This window comes from Palaemon carinicauda, chromosome 18, assembly GCF_036898095.1.
Source record: "Palaemon carinicauda isolate YSFRI2023 chromosome 18, ASM3689809v2, whole genome shotgun sequence".
Classification (NCBI taxonomy): Eukaryota; Metazoa; Arthropoda; class Malacostraca; order Decapoda; family Palaemonidae; genus Palaemon; species Palaemon carinicauda.
The window spans coordinates 40,272,606-40,287,438 of record NC_090742.1 but is presented as its reverse complement, the minus strand read 5'-3'; the positions used below and the strand labels follow the sequence as shown (position 1 = coordinate 40,287,438).

Sequence of the window (14,833 nt, the reverse complement as noted above, 5' to 3'; positions counted from 1 at the left end):
ATTTTTATTTTTCACAGATACAAAAGCTTGTCTTTAATCTGGAAGTGTATCTTAACAAGAGATGGAAATGGTTGTTGATGCTTGGTAACAAAGAGGATTAACAGCTGTCAGGCAAGGGTACCAGGAAGGAAAGCCTACCTGCCTGACATAACCTTGCTTCTTTTTCTTTTGACCTGGGATTATGGACAGGTTAATGGGATGGATTTGTAACAAATCTAAGGAAAATCAACAGTGTTATTAATAGGTTTGTCTTAAAGCTAAGGTAGTGCAATCAACCTGACATTGTGAGCTCTCACAAGTCCCATGATCATCAATATTACCTGAAGAATCATAGTCATTTCTTTGTCTCAAATACCCAAAGGATAATGCCTATGTCTTCTTTAACATCTACCTGTGCAAGCCAGCTTAAATGAAATGGGGCCAGTACTCAGGCATGAGACTTCAGGTCTAATCCAAAGGCTTTCATGAGGCACAGAAGCCTATCATGATCCCCATCTATAAAGTCCCAGAATGCAGGAAACAAAAGGCGCTCGAATCTCTCGTCACACCACAAACTCTGACATGAATGAGACTAAGTGAGACCCCCACCTTTCTAAGTAGTGAGCCATTATTTCTAGCTAAGATACAACCCTGGTTAGAAAAAAATATTACAGGCCCTAGGTCGCCAACACAGAAACCGGCCCAGTGCGGAAAGAAAACAAGGAAATGGCAAATAAACTTAAGGAATTCTCTACAGCCGAGATCTGCTTATTACTAAAGTCCTAAGTGTCTTTAGCCTGGTCCAATAACAGGACATCAAACTTGTAGTGAGCATTTTGTGGTCCTGGGAAGAAATCGGGCAAGGTCTTCCCATTACTTGGTGATGAGGTGGTTCACCCAATCCATCGATACAGTGTATAAGACTCATGATTTTTAGGAAGTGAGATAACTTCCCTGGTTCTGATGATGGTACCTCTAGAGGAGCGATATACGCTTCTGATGCCGTTTCGGCTCTGTTTGGGGAGTCCTCAATAACAATCAGATCAAGATTTTGGGATCTGGGTGTAGAACAGGCCTCTTGTTTTGGAAAAGGTCTAGAGCTATTAACTTTCTCTTGAATGTCTTTCTTCTCTCGCCTTGCTCCTAATACACGCGTGGGAGCTAAGGTGAAAGAACAGCTATAAACTCTCTTATGAGCTAGTGACTTGTGTCTATAATGTGGAGATGGGAGGAAAGGCTTCATCTACCTCTCTGATATCAAATACTGTGGTGATAATCCATATCTCTCATGCGTACCACACCATTCCCTATACCTGTAGGCAGAATATTAGGGGGGAATCGGATCTCTGTTTGTTAAAGGATTTTTGATCCTGATATGCAGGGGGGGGGGGGCTTCCACGAGCAAATGGCAGATATGGTTCTGCAGCCCTTTTTCTATTACAGGTATTTAGAATTGATGGTTTTACCTGTAAATGGGAGAAATCCTTAGTAATTCAAGGATTAGACCTAAACATTGATTTACCATTTTCTTCTCTAGGCATATCTGAAATATGTTATTTTGATAATAAAATAAATTTTTGAATATACTTACCCGGTGATTATAATAGCTGCAACTCTGTTGCTCGACAGAAAACTCTAAGGTAAAATTCGCCAGTGATCGCTACACAGGTTGCGGGTGTGCCTAACAGCGCCATCTGTCGTACAGATACCCAGTACTCAATGTAAACAAAGAACTCAATTTTCTCCTCGCTCCACTGCGTCTCTATTGGGGAGGAAGGGAGGGTCCTTTAATTTATAATCACCGGGTAAGTATATTCAAAAATTTATTTTATTATCAAAATAACATTTTTCAATATTTAACTTAGCCGGTGATTATAATAGCTGATTCACACCCAGGGGGGTGGGTAGAGACCAGCACTATATGTTTACATTATTATGAGCTAAGAATTTTTATTTCATTTTAGAAGTTATCAAAATAACAAAAACAAAATAAATAGGTACCTGGTAAGGAAGTCGACTTGAACAATTACTCTGCCTTTTTAAGTACGTCTTCCTTACGGAGCCTCGCGATCCTCTCAGGATGCTGATCGACCCCTAGGATCTGAAGTATCAAGGGTTGCAACCCATACAACAGGACCTCATCAAAACCTCTAATCTAGGCGCTTCTCAAGAAATGACTCTGACCACCCGCTAAATCAACCAGGATGCGAAAGGCTTCTTAGCCTTCCGGACAACCCAAAAACAACAATAAAAACATTTCAAGAGAAAGATTAAAAAGGTTATGGAATTAGGGAATTGTAGTGGTTGAGCCCTCACCCACTACTGCACTCGCTGCTACGAATGGTCCCAGAGTGTGGCAGTCCTCGTAAAGAGACTGGACATCCTTAAGATAAAAAGACGCGAACACTGACTTGCTTCTCCAATAGGTTGCGTCCATTATACTTCGCAGAGATCTATTTTGTTTAAAGGCCACGGAAGTTGCGACAGCTCTAACTTCGTGTGTCCTTACCTTCAGCAAAGCTTGGTCTTCCTCACTCAGATGGGAATGAGCTTCTCGTATTAACAGTCTGATAAAATAGGATAAAGCATTCTTTGACATAGGCAAAGATGGTTTCTTAACTGAACACCATAAAGCTTCAGACGGGCCTCGTAAAGGTTTAGTTCGTTTTAAATAGAACTTAAGAGCTCTTACAGGGCATAAGACTCTTTCTAGTTCATTTTCACCCATATTCGATAAGCTTGGAATATCGAACGATTTTGGCCAAGGTCGAGAAGGCAGCTCGTTTTTGGCTAGAAAACCAAGTTGTAGAGAACATGTAGCAGTTTCTGATGAGAATCCGATGTTCTTGCTGAAGGCATGAATCTCACTGACTCTTTTAGCTGTGGCTAAGCATACCAGGAAAAGAGTCTTTAAGGTGAGATCTTTCAGGGAGGCTGATTGTAGCGGCTCGAACCTGTCTGACATAAGGAATCTTAGTACCACGTCTAAATTCCAACCAGGTGTAACCAAACGACGCTCCTTCGTGGTCTCAAAAGACTTAAGGAGGTCCTGTAGATCTTTATTGTTGGAAAGATCTAAGCCTCTGTGACGGCAGACTGATGCCAACATGCTTCTGTAACCCTTGATAGTGGGAGCTGAAAGAGATCGTTCTTTCCTCAGATATAAGAGGAAGTCAGCTATTTGAGTTACAGAGGTACTGGTCGAGGATACGGATACTGACTTGCACCAGTTTCGGAAGATTTCCCACTTCGATTGGTAGACTCTAAGGGTGGATGTTCTCCTTGCTCTAGCAATCGCTCTGGCTGCCTCCTTCGAAAAGCCTCTAGCTCTCGAGAGTCTTTCGATAGTCTGAAGGCAGTCAGACGAAGAGCGTGGAGGCCTTGGTGTACCTTCTTTACGTGTGGCTGACGTAGAAGGTCCACCCTTAGGGGAAGTGTTCTGGGAACGTCTACTAGCCATTGCAGTACCTCGGTGAACCATTCTCTCGCGGGCCAGAGGGGAGCAACTAGCGTCAACCTTGTCCCTTCGTGAGAGGCGAACTTCTGCAGTACCTTGTTGACAATCTTGAACGGAGGGAATGCATATAGATCTAGATGTGACCAATCTAGGAGAAAGGCATCTATATGAACTGCTGCTGGGTCCGGGATTGGTGAGCAATAGATTGGGAGCCTCTTGGTCATCGAGGTTGCGAAGAGATCTATGGTTGGCTGGCCCCAGGTGGCCCAAAGTCTCTTGCATACATCCTTGTGGAGGGTCCATTCTGTTGGAATTATTTGTCCCTTCCGACTGAGACAATCTGCCATGACATTCAAGTTGCCTTGGATGAACCTCGTTACTAGTGATATGTTTAGACCTTTTGACCAGGTGAGGAGGTCCCTTGCGATCTCGTACAACGTCAGAGAGTAGGTCCCTCCTTGCTTGGAGATGTACGCCAAAGCCGTGGTGTTGTCCAAGTTCACCTCCACCACTTTGCCTTGAAGGAGAGACCTGAAGCTTTTCAAGGCCAGATGTACTGCCAGTAGCTCCTTGCAGTTGATATGCATTGTCCTTTGACTCGAGTTCCATATTCCCGAGCATTCCCGACCGTCTAATGTCGCACCCCAGCCTACGTCCGATGCGTCCGAGAAGAGAACGTGGTTGGGAGTCTGAACAGCCAGGGGAAGACCCTCTCTTAGGTTGATATTGTCCTTCCACCAAGTCAGACAAGACTTTATCTTTTCGGAAACCGGAATCGAGACCGCTTCTAGCGTCTTGTCCTTTTTCCAGTGAAAAGCTAGATGGTATTGAAGAGGACGGAGGTGTAGTCTTCCTAGTGACACAAATTGTTTCACGGATGACAGCGTCCCTACCAGACTCATCCACAGCCTGACTGAGCAGCGTTCCTTCTTCAGCATCTTCTGGATGGATAGCAGGGCTTGATCTATTCTGGGGGCTGATCGTCTTGTTGTTCAGCAACGTCCTCATCAGAGGGTTCCTCATCCGAAAACTGATGAGGAAACGGCAACGGAGTGGGCAACGTCTGGCTCGCTGAGTCCGGTCGCACTGGTGGATGCGTGACGGAGCCGGACGCAATATCATGGAACTGCTGCACAGTCTGTGAACTGTCAACAACCATGGGTGCGCGAGGAAGCACAGCGTCAACCCGAGACTGTCTAGACCGTCTGGGTTGTGCAGTCAACACCCTACCGGGTTGCTGAGGTTGACGCACTGCGTCAAAACAAGTCACCTCTGCTGGTTGTTGAACGTCCTGAACGTCAACAACCACCTCCGAGCGTCGCTTAACGTCAACGTGTGGCTGGCAACCCACACTAGGTCGCATCGGTGGAGGAACCACCTCAACTGGCAGACGCGAGTAGGTTACCTCAGCGTCAACAGGGCGCACAACCGACCGGTTGGAAGGTTGTTGGCCAGAAGGTTCGGTAGCAACCTTCTCCGCATCAAAGTCCTCTATCAAGGACGCAAGCTTGGACTGCATGTCTTGCAGCAAAGCCCATTTAGGGTCTACGGGAGCAGGTGTGGCAACAGACGGGGTTAGCGACTGAGGCGGTACCGTTTACCATCCCTGAAAGCCTTGTTATGCGTGACATAATTGTACAGCAAAACTTCAAAGGCTCGAAAACAGCTGTGAAGTTGACCTGTAAACAACTTGGAGCGTCTCCTGGCTAGGCGCCAGGGAGAGTCTACGAGAATTGAGAAGTCTACCTGGGCAGAGGCATGAACTCCCAAGCCGAGAACTTCTCTCGTGTCATATCAGACTCTCGCTCTATAAACCAGTTTAAAAGAAGGGAAAGCAAAGGCTGTATCCCCCAAACTCCTCCTGGTGAAAAACTAGTCGCCTAGCCAACGTAACGCTCTCTAGGAGAGCGAGAGAGCACTAGCTTAAAAACAACGGCTTCGAAGTAGCTAGGCCTAGTGTAAGCTCTGACGTTTAGGCGAACGAGGAGCAGCAGTTACAAAAAGATCCGGACAAAGATCCTTAAAAAAAAAAATCATCATGATTTAATTAAAGTCCATAGGAGGCTAAGCAGCTTTAGGCTCCTCTCCATCTGACAGAGTCCTCAAGGGAATATCAGTAGGAGGGAGAACAGCAACTTCCTCATCTACAGGAACCTTGTCCGATAAAAGCTGAGTCTCAAGCAAGGGAGAGACCTACCGTGGTGGCAATGCTTTACAAGCAGAGTCCACACTCACTGGTGCATTAGTAGCGGACCAGAACGCAACGTCATGTAACTGCTTGACAGTCTGTGAACTGTCAACAACAACAGGTGCGTGAGGACGCACAGCGTCCACTCGAGACTGCTTTGACTGCCTAGACTGAGCAGTCAAAACAACTCTAGAATGCGGAGGTTGACGCACAGCGTCAAAACAAGTCAACTCCGATTGTTAGTGAACGTCTTGAACGTCAACAGGAGCATCAGCAAGTGGCCTAACGTCCAAATGCGGCTGAAAAACCACACGAGACCGCATCGAGTGTGGTTCTAAACAACCTGACTGACGTGACTAAGCTACGCCAACGTCAACAGTAAGCACAAAGGAACGTTAGGTTGGCTGAAAGCCAGGATATCGATGAGATAAACGGCTAGACTCAACGGACTAATCGGTAGAATAGTCTTCCATAAGGGAGGCAAGCATATACTGCATGTCTTGCCATACAACCCATTAAGGATCAACGGAAATGGTTGTGGTAAGAGACGAGGGTAACGTCTGTGACCGCAACACTTTGCCTACAAAAAAAGACTCTCGGAGTCTGTGTTACGCTTTTGTTAGGCGGCGAGCAGTTATCCGATGACTGCATAGGGTCAGAGCTGTCCTAATGGTTGTAACCAGGACGCTGGACCTGTCCTGAAAGGACTGACTTTCGCTTAAGGGCTTCGAAACCTTGTGACAGGTTTCTTATGCGAAAAGCCTTCGGATGACGAGGAGAAACAACGTCTCTCTCGTCTTATGGTAGGGGAGATCTTGGTAAGATACACCCGATACCATAGAGGGAAAAACGTCTGTTCGTTGGTCAAGGCCTCTCGAACCCATAAGTCGTTTGACATTACTTCTCCCCTGGGCTTGGGAGCATGTAAGAGGTCCCGGACTAGGTGAACGACAGGCACGAACAGACGAACACTCGGACGCAACACTGTAACACTTTGCGCCTCAGACGCAACACTGTAACACTTTGCGCATATCACTTTATCACTTCGATTTTCTGTTTTGCACTTATTCTACCTGAAACACGCAATTCTACCCTTCATTAAAAGTTAGTAATTGCGAAATCAGTCGTATAATGCAAGCTCATTAATACCAGCAAAAAACAGAAAACATATTTTAAGATAAAAAAATCAGTGGCTGGGAAAGAGACTAAACACTAGTTCATATAAACTACGTTTTCAATCTCTCACCGCACATAGCCTGGGGACGAGAATAAAAACCTAAAAACGTTTTATCCTTCCTCCCCGTACAGCGACCAGGGACGCGAGTAACACGAGAACAACGTTACCCGCTTGAACGGAACGTTTTCTCTCCTCTCTCTCCCTCCGTCTCTATCTCTCTCTCTCTTTCTCTCTTGATTTTGCACCTAAGAGAAGAGCCCAATTATATTTCGTCAAAAAAAACAAAAAAAAAAACATGTTATTTGACTAAAGGAAAAAACAAAGGTTTTTCAAATAAAAAGTTCCTTTAAATTAGAATTTAAAACATTTAAGCTAAGAAAGAATGAACAAAACGTCAGAATCGATTTACTCTTACTGCAAAGTGAAACCGTGATACAGTCTCTCTCAATCGTAACGATAGAGCGCATGTTGAACGTCCTGAACGTCAAACTGCGTAGCATAAAAAACTAAACGTTAGTTCATCTTTGAAAACAGTACGAAGACTATCAAAGAAATTCTTTCATAAAATATTACATTTAAAAAGTTTTAAATCCTTAGCTCTTTAAAAGCTAATTATGATATAAAGGGCTCAACGTTGATTAACTTCGGTTTCCAAGTTAGGACCGCCTACTCTCAGGAAAGGTCTATATAAACAAAACATTAATCGAAGAGGCCTAATAAAGGCGGAGAGATATAAAATATATAGAGGAAAATCTATAACGTGATAAGATATTTACTAAAAGCCTAAACACACTTCCGTCTAAGGGAAGGGTCGGCCATTTAAAAGTGAAAGAAAGTCCATACTCTCTTTGTCACCATAATTAAATCTATCCAAAACGAGTTCAAGATTTAAGATGAAGATAAAACACCTGCATAGCGAAAGCTCAAAACTAGAATAAAGTACTTCACCAATTAGTTGTGAAAAAACTCCAGTTTAGCAACAGCGAGTAAGAGCGTCTTGTCGATAGCTCGACAGAGAGAAAATTGAGTTCTTTGTTTACATTGAGTACTGGGTATCTGTACGACAGATGGCGCTGTTAGGCACACCCGCAACCTGTGTAGCGATCGCTGGCGAATTTTACCTTAGAGTTTTCTGTCGAGCAACAGAGTTGCAGCTATTATAATCACCGGCTAAGTTAAATATTGAAAAAGAAAACATTGATCTAGTCGATTGATGGGGAGTTTGTCACATACATGTTTGCATGTGCTATTGACATTCTTGGAATGGTGGCCCCGTATTTGACGTGCAGGTGCAAATTGTTAGAGGAACGTTCTGCTGCCACGTTAATTGTGGGACAAGTGCTTGTAGTAGCATCTTCATACACAGCATATGACCCTGCTTGTGCATTTCTGTTTAGTGCCATAATTGGTGGATGCAGGGAAAGATTTGCACTGGCCATGTAAGACTAACATTTCTATTCCTTTTGAACTTTAGGCGAAGCTGAAATGACTAGCCATTAAAATTTAGCGAGGGTTAACTACCCACACGGCTAGTTAGCGGGAGTAGCTTGCTACCACTCCCACTCACACACCAATGATTTAGCTCACTTTGCTTGGAGGTATGACTTCAAAGGGGGATAGAGCTGGCTGGCAAGTTTGTATAAATAGCTAAGGTTTGTACAGTTAAGAAAAATGTTATTTTTATTAATAAAATAAATTTTTGAATATACTTACCCGGTGATCATATAAGCTGTCAGCTCTGCTGCCCGACAGAAAAACCTAAGGACAAAATACGCCAGCGATCGCTATACAGGTGGGGGTGTACATCAACAGCGCCATCTGTCGAGCAGGTACTCAAGTACTCCATGTAAACACAGAACCAATTTTCTCCTCGGTCCACTGGGTCTCTATTGGGGAGGAAGGGAGGGTCCTTTAATATATGATCACCGGGTAAGTATATTCAAAAATTTATTTTATTATCAAAATAACATTTTTCAATATTTAACTTAGCCGGTGATCATATAAGCTGATTCACACCCAGGGGGGTGGGTAGAGACCAGCATTACATGTTTACATTATTAAGAGCTAAGTATTTTGTATTTCATTTTAGCAGTTATTCAAAATAACAAACATAAAATAAATAAGTACCTGGTAAGGAAGTCGACTTGAACAATTACTCTGCCTTTTTAAGTACGTCTTCCTTACTGAGCCTCGCGATCCTCATAGGATGCTGTGCGACTCCTAGGAGCTGAAGTATCAAGGGTTGCAACCCATACTAAAGGACCTCATCAAAACCTCTAATCTAGGCGCTTCTCAAGAAAAGAATTTGACCACCCGCCAAATCAACCAGGATGCGAAAGGCTTCTTAGCCTTCCGGACAACCCAAAAACAACAATAAAAAACATTTCAAGAGAAAGATTAAAAAGGTTATGGAATTAGGGGAATGTAGTGGTTGAGCCCTCACCCACTACTGCACTCGCTGCTACGAATGGTCCCAGGGTGTAGCAGTTCTCGTAAAGAGACTGGACATCTTTAAGATAAAAAGACGCGAACACTGACTTGCTTCTCCAATAGGTTGCGTCCATTATACTCTGCAGAGATCTGTTTTGTTTGAAGGCCACTGAAGTTGCGACAGCTCTAACTTCATGTGTCCTTACCTTCAGCAAAGTATGGTCTTCCTCATTCAGATGGGAATGAGCTTCTCGTATCAACAGTCTAATATAATAGGAAACTGCATTCTTCGACATAGGTAAAGAAGGTTTCTTAATAGCACACCATAAAGCTTCTGACTGTCCTCGTAAAGGTTTAGTTCGTTTTAAATAGAACTTAAGAGCTCTAACAGGGCACAAGGCTCTTTCTAGTTCATTTCCAACCAAATTAGAAAGGCTTGGAATATCGAACGATTTCGGCCAAGGACGAGAAGGTAGTTCGTTTTTGGCTAGAAAACCAAGCTGCAAAGAACATGTAGCCGTCTCAGATGAAAATCCGATGTTCCTGCTGAAGGCGTGTATCTCACTGACTCTTTTAGCTGTAGCTAAGCAGACGAGGAAAAGAGTCTTTAAAGTGAGATCTTTAAAGGAGGCTGATTGTAGCGGCTCGAACCTTTCTGACATAAGGAATCTTAGTACCACGTCTAAATTCCAACCTGGTGTGGCCAAATGACGCTCCTTCGAGGTCTCAAAAGACTTAAGGAGGTCCTGTAGATCTTTGTTGTTGGAAAGATCTAAGCCTCTGTGACTGAAGACTGCTGCCAACATGCTTCTGTAACCCTTGATCGTGGGAGCTGAAAGAGATCTTTCCTTCCTCAGATATAAAAGGAAGTCAGCTATTTGAGTTACAGAGGTACTGGTTGAGGATACTGATACCGACTTGCACCAGCTTCGGAAGACTTCCCACTTCGACTGGTAGACTCTAAGAGTGGATGTCCTCCTTGCTCTAGCAATCGCCCTGGCTGCCTCCTTCGAAAAGCCTCTAGCTCTCGAGAGTCTTTCGATAGTCTGAAGGCAGTCAGACGAAGAGCGTGGAGGCTTGGGTGTACCTTCTTTACGTGTGGCTGACGTAGAAGGTCCACTCTTAGCGGAAGAGTTCTGGGAACGTCCACTAGCCATTGCAGTACCTCGGTGAACCATTCTCTCGCGGGCCAGAGGGGAGCAACCAACGTCAACCTTGTCCCTTCGTGAGAGGCGAACTTCTGCAGTACCTTGTTGACAATCTTGAACGGGGGGAATGCATAAAGGTCTAGATGGGACCAATCCAGTAGAAAGGCATCTATATGAACTGCTGCTGGGTCCGGGATTGGCGAGCAATAATTTGGGAGTCTCTTGGTCATTGAGGTTGCAAAGAGATCTATGGTAGGTTGGCCCCATGTGGCCCAAAGTCTCTTGCATACATTCTTGTGAAGGGTCCATTCTGTTGGGATGATTTGACCCTTCCGACTGAGGCGGTCCGCCATGACATTCATGTTGCCTTGAATGAACCTCGTTACTAGAGACAGGTTTAGATCTCTTGACCAGGTGAGGAGGTCCCTTGCGATCTCGTACAACTTCAGAGAATGGGTCCCTCCTTGCTTGGAGATGTACGCCAAGGCCGTGGTGTTGTCGGAGTTCACCTCCACCACCTTGCCTAGAAGGAGGGACTTGAAGCTTTTCAAGGCCAGATGAACTGCCAGTAGCTCCTTGCAGTTGATATGTAACGCTCTTTGCTCCGAGTTCCAGGTGCCCGAGCATTCCCGACCGTCTAATGTCGCACCCCAGCCTACGTCCGATGCGTCCGAGAAGAGAACGTGGTTGGGGGTCTGAACAGTCAGTGGCAGACCCTCTCTGAGGTTGATGTTGTCCTTCCACCAGGTCAGTGATGACTTCATCTTCTCGGAAATAGGGATCGAGACCGCTTCTAGCGTCTTGTCCTTTCTCCAGTGAACAACCAGGTGAAATTGAAGGGGACGGAGGTGGTCTCCCTAACGCAATGAACTGGTCCAGTGATGAAAGCGTCCCTATCAGACTCATCCACTGTCTGACTGAACATCGGTCCTTCATTAGCATGTTCTGGATGCATCCTTGGGCTTGACTTATTCTGGGGGCCGACGGAAAAGCCCGAAAAGCTTGACTGTGAATCTCCATCCCTAGGTACACTATAGTTTGGGATGGGACCAGTTGGGACTTTTCCATATTGACCAGGAGACCCAATTCCTTGGTCAGATCTAGAGTCCACTTTAGATTCTCCAGACAGCGACGACTGGACGAAGCTCTTAAAAGCCAGTCGTCCAAATAGAGGGAGGCTCTGATGTCTGCTAAATGCAGGAATTTGGCAATATTCCTCATCAGTTTCGTAAAGACAAGAGGCGCCGTGCTTAGGCCAAAGCACAGGGCTTGAAATTGGTAGACAACCTTCCCGTAAACGAACCTTAGAAGAGGTTGGGAATCTGGGTGGATGGGGACGTGAAAGTAAGCGTCCTTGAGGTCTAAAGAGACCATCCAGTCTTCCTTCCTGACCGCTGCTAGAACAGACTTTGTCGTCTCCATGGCGAACGTCTGCTTGGTGACAAAGACATTCAGAGCACTGACGTCTAGCACCGGTCTCCACCCTCCTGTCTTCTTTACCACTAAGAAGAGACGGTTGTAGAAGCCCGGGGATTGATGGTCCCGGACTTTGACTACCGCTCCCTTTTCTAGTAAGAGAGACACCTCTTGCTTCAATGCTAGTCGCTTGTCCTCCTCTCTGTACCTGGGAGAGAGGTCGATGGGAGTCGTTGCTAGAGGGGGCTTGCGCAAGAATGGGATCTTGTACCCCTCTCTGAGCAACTTCACAGATTGTGCATATGCGCCCCTGTTCTCCCAGGACTGCCAGTAGTTCTTGAGTCTGGCTCCCACTGCTGTCTGAAGAAGGTGGCAGTCAGACTCTGCCTCTAAAGGACTTGGTACCTTTCTTCTTGCTCCCACGTTTCCCTTCGGCACGAGCACTTCCTCTGCTGGAGGCTCTGCCACGAAAGGGCGGAATAAATCTTGACGCTGGAGTATCCATCCTGGGTCTAGACACGGAAGGCAAAGGGGTGGCTTTGCGTGCAGATGACGCAACTAGGTCATGCGTGTCTTTTTGAATCAAGGAGGCAGCAATCTCCTTGATCAACTCCTCTGGGAAAAGGCACTTCGAGAGAGGAGCAAACATAAGCTCCGACCTCTGACATTGTGTTACTCCAGCTGACAAGAAGGAGCAAAGGTTTTCTCGTTTCTTGAGGACCCCGGAAACGAACGAAGCCGCAAGCTCACTGGAACCGTCCCGTATGGCCTTGTCCATGCAGGACATAATGAGCATGGAAGTTTCCTTGTCAGAAGGGGAGGTCTTCCTGCTCAACGCTCCCAAACACCAATCCAAAAAGTTAAACACTTCGAACGCTCTGAACACTCCTTTCATCAGATGATCTAAATCTGAAGGAGTCCAACAAATCTTGGAGCGTCTCATGGCCAGCCTGCGGGGAGAGTCTACTAGACTTGAGAAGTCGCCCTGGGCAGAGGCAGGAACTCCCAAGCCGAGAACTTCTCCCGTGGCATACCAGACGCTCGATCTGGAAGCGAGTTTCGCAGGGGGAAACAAGAATGCTGTCTTCCCCAGGTGCTTTTTGGACTGCGTCCAATCTCCCAACACCCTTAAAGCTCTCTTGGACGAGCGGGCGAGGACGAGCTTCGTAAAGGCAGGCGCGGATGACTGCGTGCCTAAAGCGAACTCAGATGGAGGTGAGCGTGGGGCCGCAGAAACAAACTGATCGGGATACAAATCCTTGAACAGTGCAAGAACTTTTCTAAAGTCCAAGGAGGGAGGCGTGGTCTTGGGTTCGTCGATGTCCGTGTGCGGGTCGTCAAGGTGTGCAGCGTCGTCATCATCAGAGAGTCCATCGTCTGAATGCTGAAGAGGAAGCGGCAAAGGAGTAGGCATTGGCTGGTCAGCTGAGTCATGGAACTGTTGGTCAGTCTGTGAGCAGGCAACAACCATAGCTGCGCGGGAGCGCAAAGCGTCTACTCCCGACTGTCTAGTCTGCTGTGGGCGAGTAGGGGTAACCACAGTGGGTTGCGGAGGTTGACGCACCGCGTCAAAACAAAACAACTTAGGTTGTTGTTGTTGTAACTCGCGAACGTCAACGGAGGGTTCCGTGCGTCGGCGAACGTCAACATGCGGCTGGCAGGGTACAGTGCGCATGGGTGGCGGGACTCTCACAGCTGGAGTGCGGGAGAAGGTAGCCTCAGCGTCAACTGGACGCACAACCGTGGTTGGTTGTAGGCTAACGGGTGCAGCGTCAACCTTCTCCGCACGAAAGTCCTGCATTAAAGATGACAACTGTGTCTGCATGGTCTGCAGCAAAGCCCACTTAGGGTCTACAGTAGCAGGTGCGGCAACAGACTGTGTTACTGCCTGTTGCGGTACCGCTTTGCCTCTCTTAGGAGGTGTGCAGTCATCTGAAGACTGCAGCGAGTCCGAACTGACCCAGTGGCTACAACTGGGCCGTTGGACTTGCGCGGAAGGGACCTTGCGTTTGAGAGGTCGTGAGACCTTGGTCCATTGTTTCTTCCGAGAAACATCTTCCGCAGAAGAGGAATAAATGGGCTCTCTCGTCTTCTTGTGGGTGGGGCGATCTTGGCAAGATACGTCCGAAACCACGGAGGGAACGTCTGTCCGCTGATTAAAGCCTGTCGAACCCTTTGGTCGTACGACATTGCTTCTCCCCTGGGCTTGGGAGCTTGCAAGAGGTCCCGGACTGGGAGGACGACAGGCCCGAACAGACGCACCCTCAAGCGCAACACTAACACTTTTCACAACACTTCCACTCACTAGATCACTACCCACTGCACTCTTACCCTTCAACTCCCTGACGTCTGCCATGAGTTGGTTACGGTCACTCGCCAATGACTCGACTCTCTCACCCAGAGCCTGGATGGCACGCATCATATCTGCCATCGAAGGTTGTTGAGTGCTAGAAGGGGGATCAGGAGCAACCACTACAGGGGAAGGAATAGGTTGTGGGGCATGGGGAGAGGAAAAATCAACTGAGCGAGATGAACTCCTCCTGACTCTATCTCTCTCTAGCCTACGTGAATATTTAAGGAATTCGAGAAAATCGAATTCCGAAAGCCCAACGCATTCCTCACATCGATCTTCCAATTGACAGGTTTTACCCCGACAATTGGAACAAATGGTGTGCGGATCGATAGAGGCCTTCGGAAGACGCCTTGAACAGTCCCTAGCACTACACTTCCTGTATTTAGGGACTTGAGAAGGGTCAGCCATCTTGAATTAGTCAAAGGGGAATTCAAAATCTATCCAAGTCGTCAACAAATAATCCAAAATTCAATCAAAGAATGCAAGGAAGTATTGAAGATAACCTCTGCAAAGCGAAAGCTAATAACTAGAAATGAGTACTTCACCAAAATCTGTGAAAATCAATCCAGTAAGCAACAGCGTATTTAGTAGGTCTTGCCGGTGGCACGACAGAGAGAAAATTGGTTCTGTGTTTACATGGAGTACTTGAGTACCTGCTCGACAGATGGCGCTGTTGATGTACACC

At 46.4% G+C, this 14,833-nt stretch overlaps 1 protein-coding gene across 1 annotated transcript in view; it reads right to left on the bottom strand.

The window, feature by feature from the left end:
- LOC137657791 (protein catecholamines up-like) overlaps positions 1-14,833 on the bottom strand; it is a 78,048-nt gene that overhangs the window by 24,708 nt on the left and 38,507 nt on the right. The gene's annotated exons all lie outside the window — the stretch shown is intronic.